A 13,330-nucleotide genomic window follows, 5' to 3' on the forward strand; every position below is an offset into this window, starting at 1 on the left:
TAATGCCGAGATCCAAGTCAACATGCGCACTCTAGAGGTTCTTACCCAAAATGACAAAGAAGGATTCACCGACTTCCTAAGTAGGTGGAGGAAGACTAGTACTCAACTAGTAGAACGCCCGGATGAGGCCACTCTTGTGGAGAAGTTCGTGGACAATCTCAAACCCATATATGCCAACCATTTGAGATATCAAAACATCAAGACTTTCAAAGATTTAACCGTGTTGGGGACACGAATTGAAGATGACATCCGCAAAGGGCTCTTGTCCAAAACGGTAGGTCGAGGATATCAAGGGTCCACAAGTCGTTCATACGGCTCTACTAGCAAGACCGACGAAGTTAACCTTCTCGAGCCATCCAAGAAAACTAGCCCACCAAGGAAGTTCACAAACCTTGGGGATACGTACTCCAATGCTCTAAAAAGGCTAATGAAGCAAGGCAAACTCCAACCCATTGGACCTACTCCCGAACCCGAAAGGAAATCCAAGTTTTGGGATGAAAACTCTTCTCGTGAATACCATAGGGGCAAGGGGCACGACACAGAAAAATGCTACAAATTGAAACACGTGCTTCAGGATATGATCGAAGATGGTCGGCTTCCAATTCCACCAGGAGGTAAGCCCAACAACACTCAGAATCCTCTTGGAGTTCTAGTGATTACAAGTGACGAATCTACCTTAGATTGCTCACATCTCATTTCTCCCACCGAAAATGAAATTCATGCAATTGAGAAGGAAAGACTCTACTCTACCATCTCCCCTACCACTTCCGACTTCATCGCATGGGCAAGGAGTGTAGATAGACAAGTGTGGGAACTAGAAAACATGGTAATGATCTTACGCGATCCCAAGGCAACGCCTAAAGAACGCATACCATTGACCTTCTCTCAAAATGCCACTATGCAAGAAGTAGTCGCCGTGGTCGATAAGCTAGTCGATCAAATCATACAACTAGAAAGTGACATCATGAGGATGAAGGAACTAGCTGCAATTAATGGGGTTTGGGCCGATGACGATGAAGACGAATATCTCATCGAAAACTCTTTAGTCAAAGAGATAGTCCAAAATGGCGAAGACCAAGATGTGGATCACCTAACTCGCTCGGGCCGTCCATACCAAAGTACTACTCAAAGCAGTCCAACCAATGTCATCACACCAAATGACAACGAAGACGATCCCACTGACCATTTGCTCAAGCAATTACAAAGAACCAAGGCCGATCTTTCAGGTCCGGCAACTAGTGGCAAGCTCATTTCCACACCGCCAAGCTTTACTGCAAGCTTTGGCCAAATTGAATGTGGCACATAACTCTACTCCCGAAGATGTAGTCAACTTGGTCTTCCAAGAATCACCGAAGTTAAGTAATCCTATTACTTTCTCAGACGAAGATTTGCCACCTTTTGGCGCTAGTCACAACCTTGCTCTATACATCATCATTATCTGTCTAAAGAAAAATGTGCCAATGACCTTGGTAGATGATGGCTCCGCGGTCAACGTCATACCCCTCAAAACGGCATATAAACTGGGCATGAAAGAGTCGGATTGGACCCCTACAAGTCAAGGCGTACGCGCATATGACGGTACGCGACGAAAAGTGGTTGGACTTGCTAGCCTAACCATAGCTACGGGACCGATCGAGCGAAAGGTCAACTTCCAAATAGTGGACATCGAAGCTTCATTCAACATACTTCTGGGAAGGCCTTGGATTCATGCTTCCAAAGCAGTAACATCCACCCTTCACCAAAAGATCAAGATCCCACTCAATGGCAAAGTTGTGACAATCACTTCGTCGCCTATCAAGGCAATAATCGAAAAACAATCAAGCAATCAAGTCCTTGCAGATCCCATATACGAACTTGGGGGCTTCCAAAGTGTAAGTGTCATAGAAAGCGAGTTGGCACCCTTATACTATAATCCCTACTCTAACCTAGTGGTCAATCACATACTCAAGAATCAGGGATACTTCCCTGGAATGCCTTTGAACCCAATTCGGAAGAACACCTTCGCGCCATACAAGAAAGGCAACTCATCAAGAATACCACTTGGATTAGGGTACAAACCCACAGCAGAAGAAGTTCTCGAAATGCTTGCTCAAGTCCAAAATCGCAAGTATGTAGGAGTCCAAATGAAGCCATATCTCCCCACCTTAAATGGATACTTCGTTCAAGAAGGAAGTTCGGAACTCTATCACGGATTTTCCGAACCTTGGCATTACCTTGAGAGGAAGTTAGCCGGAATCGAGATCTTTCACGATTGCTACTTTATCCCTCCGTAAAACCTCCCTACCGTCAAAACCCGTCAAGCACCTTGCTTAGACGAACATGCTGTTAGCCTCCTATTTGGGGAGGACCGATTTGTTAGGGCCGCGCAGGATGAGATCATTACTACGATACTTCAAGACGATCGCTTCAACCCCACCGCATTAATCACAGAAATCGATACAAAGCAGCGGAAAGGATGGAGAAAATCAATCAAATGGACCAACAATCAGGGAAGACTCTTCAAGCTCACCACTGGAGAAGGAGAGATGTTCAAGGAAGAGCCGGAAGACGACGAGTTCGAATCAGAGTCGGAGTCGGAGTCAGAGTCAGAGTCTAGAGAAGTCATTAGAGAGTCTACTCCTGTCGTCACCCCCACTCCTTTCGTTTCTCCTAGCTTACTTTCAAGTAGTCACGTAGTTCGGGAAATGCCCCAACTATCGTTTCCTTTGCCGCCACTGACCATGGATCAGTTGGCTTCTTTGTTTCAACTTTACTCAAATCTTAATATGAATAAATCAGGTTCTGCTTACTCTTTGCGTTATCTTGAGTGCAATTCTGTTTATGATGATACTGAGGATGACCAAAACCCGGACTTGACCGAAATACCTCCCTACGTAGCCAAAGAAATACTACAGAAGGGGAAGGGGGACCAGTAATTGAGGACACCGAACCCATCAATGTAGGAACTGAACTAGAACCCCAAGAACTTAGGATAGGGACTACCTTGAGCTCTACCGAACGGGCCGACTTCATAGACCTCCTAAATGAATTCAAAGACGTTTTCGCTTGGTCCTACAAAGACATGCCAGGGATCGACAGGGACATTGCCGAACATAGAATTCCGATTAAGCCAGGTTTCAAGCCTGTAAAACAGAAGCTTCGACGGATGAGAACAGAATGGGCCCTAAAGATCAAGGAAGAAGTGGATAAGCAATTCAAAGCCGGGTTCATCAAAGTTTCCGAGTATTCTGACTGGGTGGCTAACATAGTACCCGTACCCAAAAAGGATGGGAGAATTCGAGTTTGTGTTGACTTTAGAGATTTGAACAAAGCAAGTCCGAAAGATGACTTTCCCCTACCTCACATCGACATATTGGTGGACAACACTGCAGACCACGCTTTGCTATCCTTCATGGATGGATATGCGGGTTATAACCAAATCAAAATGGCCATAGAAGACATGCACAAGACCGCGTTCGTCACCCAATGGGGAACCTATTGCTATACAGTAATGCCGTTCGGATTGATCAACGCTGGAGCTACATACCAACGCACCGCAACTACACTCTTACACGACATGATGCACAAAGAAGTTGAGGTATATGTAGATGACATGATCGTCAAATCCAAAGAGAGAGAGGGACATATTGCGAACCTTCGCAAGTTCTTCGCAAGGCTACGGAAGTACAGCATGAGGCTCAATCCTCAGAAATGCACGTTTGGGGTAACGTCTGGCAAACTCCTAGGATACGTCGTTAGCCAACGAGGTATAGAAATAGATCCTTCAAAAATCAAAGCCCTGATTGAAATGCCACAACCTCAAACAGAGAAAGAAGTCAGAGGATTCCTGGGAAAAGTTCAATACATAAGTCGATTCATATCGAAACTTACGATGATTTGCGAGCCTATCTTCAAGAAACTTAAGAAGACAGACCACACCATGTGGGATGATGATTGTCAAAAGGCGTTCGACCGAATCAAGGAGATATTGGCTAAACCACCAGTGCTCATGCCACCACAACAAGATCAACCTCTTGGTTTGTATCTCACGGTAACCGAAACTGCCATGGGTGCTATGCTAGCTCAAACCGTAGGAAGTTGTAACACTACAGACTTTATTAAGCTAAGTACTCGACCGAGTAGAGCCTACTCGGCCGAGTAGTGCTAAGTGTATGTTCTGTTTGGCTTCTGCCGAGGAATACTCGGCCGAGTATGATGAATACTCGACCGAGTAGAGGATACTCGGCCGAGTATACATCATACTCGACCGAGTATCCGGTCTGAGGAGTATTAATTCAGCGGTTGATGGGAGTGTTTTTAGAGATTATAAAATTTGAGAAATCAGTTTCTAAAACACGGTTTGTAAACCTAATCAAAACCTACGACGCTCTAATCATTCCCAATCTCTCCTCTGTGTATGTATGGACAATCTTAGCAACCGCATTCAATCATTCATCCTTTCGTCGGTAAGTCTTTATTCCCCATGCTTGTTGATGATTGTCCTAGGGTTTGTCTTTGATTATGAATTTGGGGGAAATGGGGTTTTGCATATAGTGTGTGCGTTATGTGATTGTTGATTATCATTGTTGTAGGTGACGATGTGGTAATTGTTATGCTTATTGTATGATTGATTGCAGCGTAAGAGGATTGCGAAAAGGTAGGGTTTCCCTACTCAGTTACTGTTAATTGATTTAAGACTGTAGTTATGTTGTATTTGTTGTTATCTGCTGATCATCGGATTATGGGTGTTGTGGTGACGGTGGTGATGTGATTGTGTGGTGACGGTTGTGGTGTTGAGACAAATTGTGATGCTTTGTGGTTTGTGTGATTGTGGTGGAGTCACTTGCGGGAGTGGCTTCACACCCTAGTTCGCCCTCCGTGGAACCCGCCACGGGAGGGGATGTGCACATTAAGGGACAGGATTGTTAGTCGCTCGTTGATGAGCTGGACTAGGTGGGGATGGGCTGCGGTCACCCACTGGCGGCGAGGATTACTTGTTGCGATGGGTAATCTGGCAGGGCTACACACTTCGGTGTGTAGTCGGTTACTGAGTGAGATCGATGATCAGCTGGTGTTATTGTTTGCTGTCTTATATTGATTGAGTGGTACTGACCCCGTTGTTGTTGTTTTGTAAAACCTGCGGTGATCCATTCGGGGATGGTGAGCAGACTTGACAGGTATTGCATTTGATGAGCTTGGGCGGTCATGGGAAGTCGTCATCACCAATTGTAGTATCACAGTCACGAGTCCTAGCTATGATTTTGTAATTGTCCTCAGTTGTATTCACTGTATTGGTTTTGGTTTGGGTTTGGATTGTTGTAAACATTAATACTTTACAGCACTTCTAATAAATGTGTTTGGGACGGACGCTTTTGATCTATACTAACCTCGGGCAACCGAGATGGTAACAGCCTTTCATGCTTAGGTAGTCCTGGTAAGGTATCTTGGTATGAGGGGGTGTTACAAAGTGGTATCAGAGCCGACGATTCCGGCACCTAAAACAAATGAACCCAATGAACTTAGGGAGTCTAAATAAAATGAACCCGGGGAGAGTTGTTTGGAGCTACCGCAAAGACTTGGGAGACGTCCCGGAGTCGCACTAAGGCCCTTACGATCTCAAGCCGGTCACATGGGGTGAAATTTTGTATGTTTGAGTCATGTGTGCGTAATACTTGTAACTTGAGCCTTGTGTAGTTGTTGGATGAAATGAAAGGATTTGACCATGGTGGTATATGATAAAGGAATTGCGTAGTTGTGTGTGATGTAATCAAGCATGTTATGTGGTTACTGCTAGGCTTTTGAAATGGGGTGTGAAGTGTCATATATAGATGGAAAATTTTGTGTAATTGTGCTAACGAAATGTGAAATTGGAGTATATGTAATGTGAGGTAGGATGTGTCTACATAATCATGATGATGTTAATGTTTGGTTGTTGGTCGTAGCATGTGGTTAAGGTCATACGTCTACATATGTGAATGTCGTGTTTAATTCTAATGTGAGTATGATGAAAGTTCACCTATGTACTGGTTTTTAGAAGTATTGAGTTGTTATTGTTTGCTTTATGCATGTTTAAGTTGTTTTGTTAAGAAATTTTGATTTGTATACAAACCGATTTTGGAAGGGTTGTCTTAAAACTGTCATAAGTCGAGTTCTAGAAATGATATTGTTGTAATTCCAAGTTGAGGTGATAGCTTGTCCTCTTACGATTCTAACGATAGGTCACACGCCCAAAATGACCAAGTAACGAGTGAGATATGACTGTTTTACGAAAACTGGACGGTGCTGAGAATTGCGCCGATACTCGACCGAGTAGTCCCTACTCGGCCGAGTGTCTTTTGTACTCGACCGAGTGTTCCATATTCGGCCGAGTAATCTCTCTGTGATAATACTGTTTAGCGTCTGGAGTCCTGAACTCGGCCGAGTAGTCTCATACTCGACCGAGTAAGGTCCACTCGGCCGAGTATTCCCAATATTCGACCGAGTAATCCTTCTGCGACAATTGAGTTTGCTTCTGGAGTCGAAACTCGACCGAGTAATATAGTTACTCGACCGAGTACCTTATACTCGACCTGGTATGTTATGTACTCGACCGAGTACCTCATTGGGCGGCCACTTTGAGTCGGTGGCTATGTTCTTACTTTTATTTTGAGCCGGTGGCTATGTTTTTACATTGTTTGAGTCATAGGGTATATACACATGTATGTTTTGAGTTTTAACGCATTCTCTTATATGTGAGACGGTCTTGATACGTAAGTTACCAAATACTATGATAGGGGAATGCCGAAACTTATGAGGGACATGTGTTGGATAAGGAAGACATGTGAGAGATAGTGGAAAAAGAAAAAAAAAAAAAAGAATGTGAGCTAATTGAGGCAAAGAGCATGTTTTGTGAGATATGATGAGTGATATAGTCGGTGTGTTGAGTAGTATAAAAGTAAGTGTATATGGACAAGGGTGATGTAAGTGTAAAGAAGCATGAGAATGAAAGATTGAGATATGGGACAAGAATAGTGGCATATTTGGATGTGTAAGGATTTAGGGAGGAAGACAGCTAGGATAGAGTTGCTTAAGGATATATGTAATGGAAGGTTGTTGTAAGAAGATAGGAAAGAGAGGTATATAGTGAACTTAAAGGAAGTGATGTCGCGATGTGGATTTGTAGATAGTGGCTAAGTTTGGGAAGTTGGAATATTAAGGGGTGAGCCTAGTGTGTAATTCTATGGAAAATTAACGGTATGACATAAATTTTTGGTTTCCTAGAGATACGAAAGGGAGATACGACTAATGGAAGAGTAACCATTAGTGTGTAGACTTGATGTGACAAGGGTGAGTGAGAAGCAAGATGAGAGAGGATAAATGATAAGAAGAATGATAAGATATTGATATGAATTAATGGAATTAGAGTTGTGGAGCTATGGGAGAAATAAACAAATTACTTAAGAGTTAGGTAAGAAGTAATAAGGAGTTGAGTGGTTAATTGCTTTTGTCGAGTGTAAAAAGAAAAGAATGAGGGGAGTAAAACTAAGAAAATGTTCACCGAAGTTATGTGATATAAAGTAAGAAATAATCGTCGAGATGTATGATACTAGCATGAGGATTTGAGTTAATGGTTATATAGGAGTTTCAGAACAACATGATTAGTCAGGAGTTTCGAGGAACTAAGTAAAGTAAAAGTTGGGTAGAGAATTTGCACGATATGAAATCTTGGTGGGGAATCGGGTAATATGACAATTAAGCATAGTATTGGGAAGAATATTGAGGTAAATCTTGTTGATGGATTGGATGTTCTTTATTTGGGATGATAACCAAAGAGAGAAAACGGATTGTGATATTACGAAGTGTTAGTAAGAGAGTGATCACATGAAGGATGTTGGTGCCATCGTATTGTCACTAGTGGTTGAGGATGATGTTACTTTAGGGAAGTTAGTTGTTTTAATGAGGTTAATTTTGTGGGGGTAATTAATATGTTTGGTTGTGAGGGAGTATAAGATGTAGATATGTGAGGTATTCGCTCGAAGTTGGGTGCGATGTTATGGCTACAATTTTCGGAGGAGTGATAATTGTGGGTATGAGAGGATATGTTATGAAAGGCACCTGGGTTAAATCCGGATGAGAGGTATTCATTGTCAAGTGGTAACTTACGTGATCAGGATTGACTGGTTGGATGTGATTATGGGTCTATGATGTGTATAAATGTTTGTGTGAGGTTCCGACCTCACGAGAAGCGGTATGGTGTGATAGTCATAAAGTTGTTATATGAATGTTTGTGATATATGTTGGGTACGACAATATAATGGAATAAGGTTCAAAAGGTAATAATTTGATTGATCTGACATGGATAGTTAAAATTGTATGTGTATTGATGATACATGTTTATTCCGTGAAATGGTAAGAATGATGTGCATGAGATTCTTGTATGTTTATTCCGTATAAAATGTTGTGTTATGATCGAGTAAAGCGGTTTTGAGTAAGTTTTCTTGTCCTGAGAGTTATACTTGAGTCGTGTTTGTGGGAATTATATGTGGGCGTGATGTTTATCGATGTGGTTGTTGTGCCTCGGGTGGTGATCCGGCACGGTACTTCGTATTGTGATGCGGGCATTTTGCGCTGCTGCGGTGCGGCTGTTGGTGGCGAAGTTGCGATGCCGTCACCGGTTGTGGTGGAGTATACGGGGTGGTTACGATTGAGTTTCAAAGTCTGACCACTTATGCACAGATCGTTATTTTGTCTGTTGTTGTTTCGTGAGTTTCGGTTAGACATGTAGACTCGTTGTTTTGTTTGTTGATGTTTCTTACCGCTTTCGGTTTGGGAATGAGGGTAGAGGATGATATGAAAGAGAGTTGTATATGTTTTCGTTGTTGTCATGGTATAGCGATAATCTGTGATGAGACACAGTTGTGATAGGTTGTTACAGTAATTTTGATCTTGTTCTAGATGAGGCTTTGGTAGAAATGGAAATGGTAATGGTTAGTGATTCGTAAAACATGTGTGGTAATGACCTGAATGATGCAGGTGGTTCATAATCCTGGGTTGAGATAGTGAGTGTAGAGTGTTGGGGAATTAGTGTCATGTTAAGTTATGTATGAGTTTTGCGGTAATGAAGGAAAGAACATGAGGATCTCGTGTGAGTGTACGTAAAAAGTGTGGATCGTGAGTTATGCTTTTGGCGATAAGAGTTTTATATAGTTTATATAGAGAGGTATGTCGTGATGCGGTAATGTGGAAGAGTTAGAGTGTTTGTTTTGATCAGGATTGTGTGGTATTGGTTAAATGGAGTGCAAAATGAGTTGAGGTATGATAACTGTTTAAGTAAGAGAGCCTTGGATATAGGAATAGTAAGTGTTTAGATTATACACGTGTATCTTTCACATGTGGTGGCAATGAAGATAATGAGAGGTATAGCTGAGGATTTAGTACTAATGAGTTACGAGGACGTAACATGTGTCTTAAGAGGAGTAGGATGCGGCAAATAGCGTTTGAGGATTGTGCATGTCGTAATATTATTGGAAGTAGAGTGTTGGTGTAGCATAGAGGACGGATATTTGTTTTAATTGATTTGATTAAAGGTCATGACCGTGCTTGTAGTAGTTCGATGTTTAGCAATGAGAGAATATTTCAACAAAGTGTTGATGATTGTATGATAATGATTATGAGTCCGATAGTTTTGACAGTTGGAAGATGATGTTTATGTATTTGAGTAAACTTCGAGGACGAAGTTCGCTTTAAGGATGGTAGAATGTAACACTCCGTTTTGATGATTGATCTTCTTTTGTGGATTGAGTGCTCGAGTGTTATGGAAGTGAGACAAGGTTGGCAACGTTATATTGTGGTTATTCGATAATATTAGGGAGTTAGTGTCGAGAGGCTATCTTTGTAGTTGGGATGATACCGTGAGTCATGTTGTGGAAGTAAGTGTTGTTGGTAGACTTAGTGTTAGGTGTCCATGTTTTATAGGTTGGGTTGGAACTTCGGGACGAAGTTCTTTTTAAGGGGGGAAGATTGTAACACTACAGACTTTATTAAGCTAAGTACTCGACCGAGTAGAGCCTACTCGGCCGAGTAGTGCTAAGTGTATGTTCTGTTTGGCTTCTGCCGAGGAATACTCGGCCGAGTATGATGAATACTCGACCGAGTAGAGGATACTCGGCCGAGTATACATCATACTCGACCGAGTATCCGGTCTGAGGAGTATTAATTCAGCGGTTGATGGGAGTGTTTTTAGAGATTATAAAATTTGAGAAATCAGTTTCTAAAACACGGTTTGTAAACCTAATCAAAACCTACGACGCTCTAATCATTCCCAATCTCTCCTCTGTGTATGTATGGACAATCTTAGCAACCGCATTCAATCATTCATCCTTTCGTCGGTAAGTCTTTATTCCCCATGCTTGTTGATGATTGTCCTAGGGTTTGTCTTTGATTATGAATTTGGGGGAAATGGGGTTTTGCATATAGTGTGTGCGTTATGTGATTGTTGATTATCATTGTTGTAGGTGACGATGTGGTAATTGTTATGCTTATTGTATGATTGATTGCGGCGTAAGAGGATTGCGAAAAGGTAGGGTTTCCCTACTCGATTCTTCGTTAATTGATTTAAGACTGTAGTTATGTTGTATTTGTTGTTATCTGCGCGATCATCGGATTATGGGTGTTGTGGTGACGGTGGTGATGTGATTGTGTGGTGACGGTTGTGGTGTTGAGACAAATTTGATGATCGTGGTTTGTGTGATTGTGGTGGAGTCACTTGCGGGAGTGGCTTCACACCCTAGTTCGCCCTCCGTGGAACCCGCCACGGGAGGGGATGTGCACATTAAGGGACAGGGATTGTTAGTCGCTCGTTGATGAGCTGGACTAGGTGGGGATGGGCTGCGGTCACCCACTGGCGGCGAGGATTACTTGTTGCGATGGGTAATCTGGCAGGGCTACACACTTCGGTGTGTAGTCGGTTCCTGAGTGAGATCGATGATCAGCTGGTGTTATTGTTTGTTGTCTTATATTGATTGAGTGGTACGACCCCGTTGTTGTTGTTTTTTTGTAAAACCTGCGGTGATCCATTCAGGGATGGTGAGCAGACTTGACAGGTATTGCATTTGATGAGCTTGGGCGGTCATGGGAAGTCGTCATCACCAATTGTAGTATCACAAATCACGAGTCCTAGCTATGATTTTGTAATTGTCCTCAGTTGTATTCACTGTATTGGTTTTGGTTTGGGTTTGGATTGTTGTAAACATTAATACTTTACAGCACTTCTAATAAATGTGTTTGGGACGGACGCTTTTGATCTATACTAACCTCGGGCAACCGAGATGGTAACAGCCTTTCATGCTTAGGTAGTCCTGGTAAGGTATCTTGGTATGAGGGGGTGTTACAGAAGTGAAGAAAGAGCTATTTACTACCTAAGTAAGAAGTTCTTGGAATACGAGTGCAAATACTCGCAACTCGAAAAGACATGCCTCGCTCTTGTGTGGGCAACAAAGAAGCTACGCCACTACATGCTCAGCTACTCCGTCAAAATATTCTCCAAGATGGATCCAGTCAAATACCTCTTCGAGAAACCTGTCCTCAATGGACGCCTAGCAAGATGGACCATGATGCTCTCAGAATTTGACCTCAAATACGTGCCACTAAAAGTAATAAAGGGTCGCGCCGTTGCCGAATTCTTCGCAGAAAATCCCATCAACGACGCACAAGCCATAGATACTTGGTCATTTCCCGACGAGGATATACTTCAAACAGACGTAGACTCCTGGGACCTATACTTTGATGGAGCATCAAACCTAAGAGGATTTGGGATAGGAGTGTTGCTCATTTCTCCTGAAGGTGAGCATACACCGATCGCTGTCAAACTCGACTTCGAGGTGACAAACAACGCCGCAGAGTATGAGGCTTGTTTAATTGGACTACAAGCGGCAGTAAGCTTAGGCATCAAAAACCTCCGAGTGCATGGAGATTCGTCACTAATCATCAACCAAGTTACAGGATCCTGGAAAATCCGAAGCGAAAGCCTAGCACCCTATCAAGCTAGGATTGACCAAGTCGCTCAATTCTTTGATCACGTAACCTACTTACACTTACCTCGAGAGGAAAATCAATTTGCAGACGCTCTTGCGAAACTTGCATCTTTGATAAGTATACCAGATTACATGATGGAAATGCCTTTGTGTATCGAACGACGGTCGAGCCGCTTATGTCCATCAAATTACCGATGAAGAAGAAATCGCACAGGAACCCTGGTTCCAAGCAATCCTGAACTTCAAGCTCAATGGTACCTATCCGCCGGATATGGATAAGAGGGGACAACGAGCTATACGCCTACTAGCTTCACAATACGTCCTCATGCAAGGAGAATTATACAAAAGAACACCTCTTGGTGTAGTCCTACGTTGCCTTGGTCATTCACAGGCGCGAAAGGTGATGGAAGAAGTCCACGATGGAGAGTGCGGTCCTCATATGAGTGGACCTATGATGGCAAAGAAAATCACACGTCTAGGGTACTATTGGACCACAATGGAATCCGATTGCATCAAATATGTGAGGCACTGCCACAATTGCCAAATCTTCGGGAATGTACAGCATGTCCCTCCTTCGTTGCTCTATACGATGACATCTCCTTGGCCATTCTCCGCGTGGGGAATCGACATAATTGGGAAAATAACCCCAGCAGGAACAGGAGGTCACTGTTTCATCCTAGTAGCAATTGACTACTTCACCAAATGGGTAGAAGCGGCTTCCTACACCGCTCTCACAGCCAAAAATGTAGCCAAATTCATACAAAATAACATCATCTGCCGATATGGTTGCCCACATGAGATCATCAGCGATAATGGGTCCCACTTCCAAGCCGAAACCGAACAGTTGCTAGCCAAATACAAGATCAAGCATCATCACTCATCGCCCTATAGACCACAGACTAACGGCGCGGTAGAAGCGGCTAACAAGAACGTCGTCACAATCCTCAAGAAAATGACTGACAATTACAGAGATTGGCCAAGCAAAATACCCTTCGCTTTGTGGGGGTATCGAACATCCGTCAGGACGCCCACTGGGGCCACTCCTTTCTATTTGACCTACGGCATGGAAGCCGTACAACCAGTCGAGCTAGAAATACCATCCTTACGTATTCTACTCGAAAGTCAAATCCCTGAAGCCGATTGGAAGAGGGATAGATACGAAGAACTCATCCTCTTGGATGAACGTAGACTTCGTGCCTTACATAATGTCCAAACATATCAAGCACGTATCAAACGAGCTTTCAACAAAAGGGTTAGGCCAAGAAACATCAAAGAAGGAGATTTAGTTCTCAAATCGGTCAGAGCTCTTTTACCTGTCGACCCAAGGGGAAAATTCAAGC

This window comes from Silene latifolia, chromosome 1 (assembly GCF_048544455.1).
Source record: "Silene latifolia isolate original U9 population chromosome 1, ASM4854445v1, whole genome shotgun sequence".
Classification (NCBI taxonomy): domain Eukaryota; kingdom Viridiplantae; phylum Streptophyta; class Magnoliopsida; order Caryophyllales; family Caryophyllaceae; genus Silene; species Silene latifolia.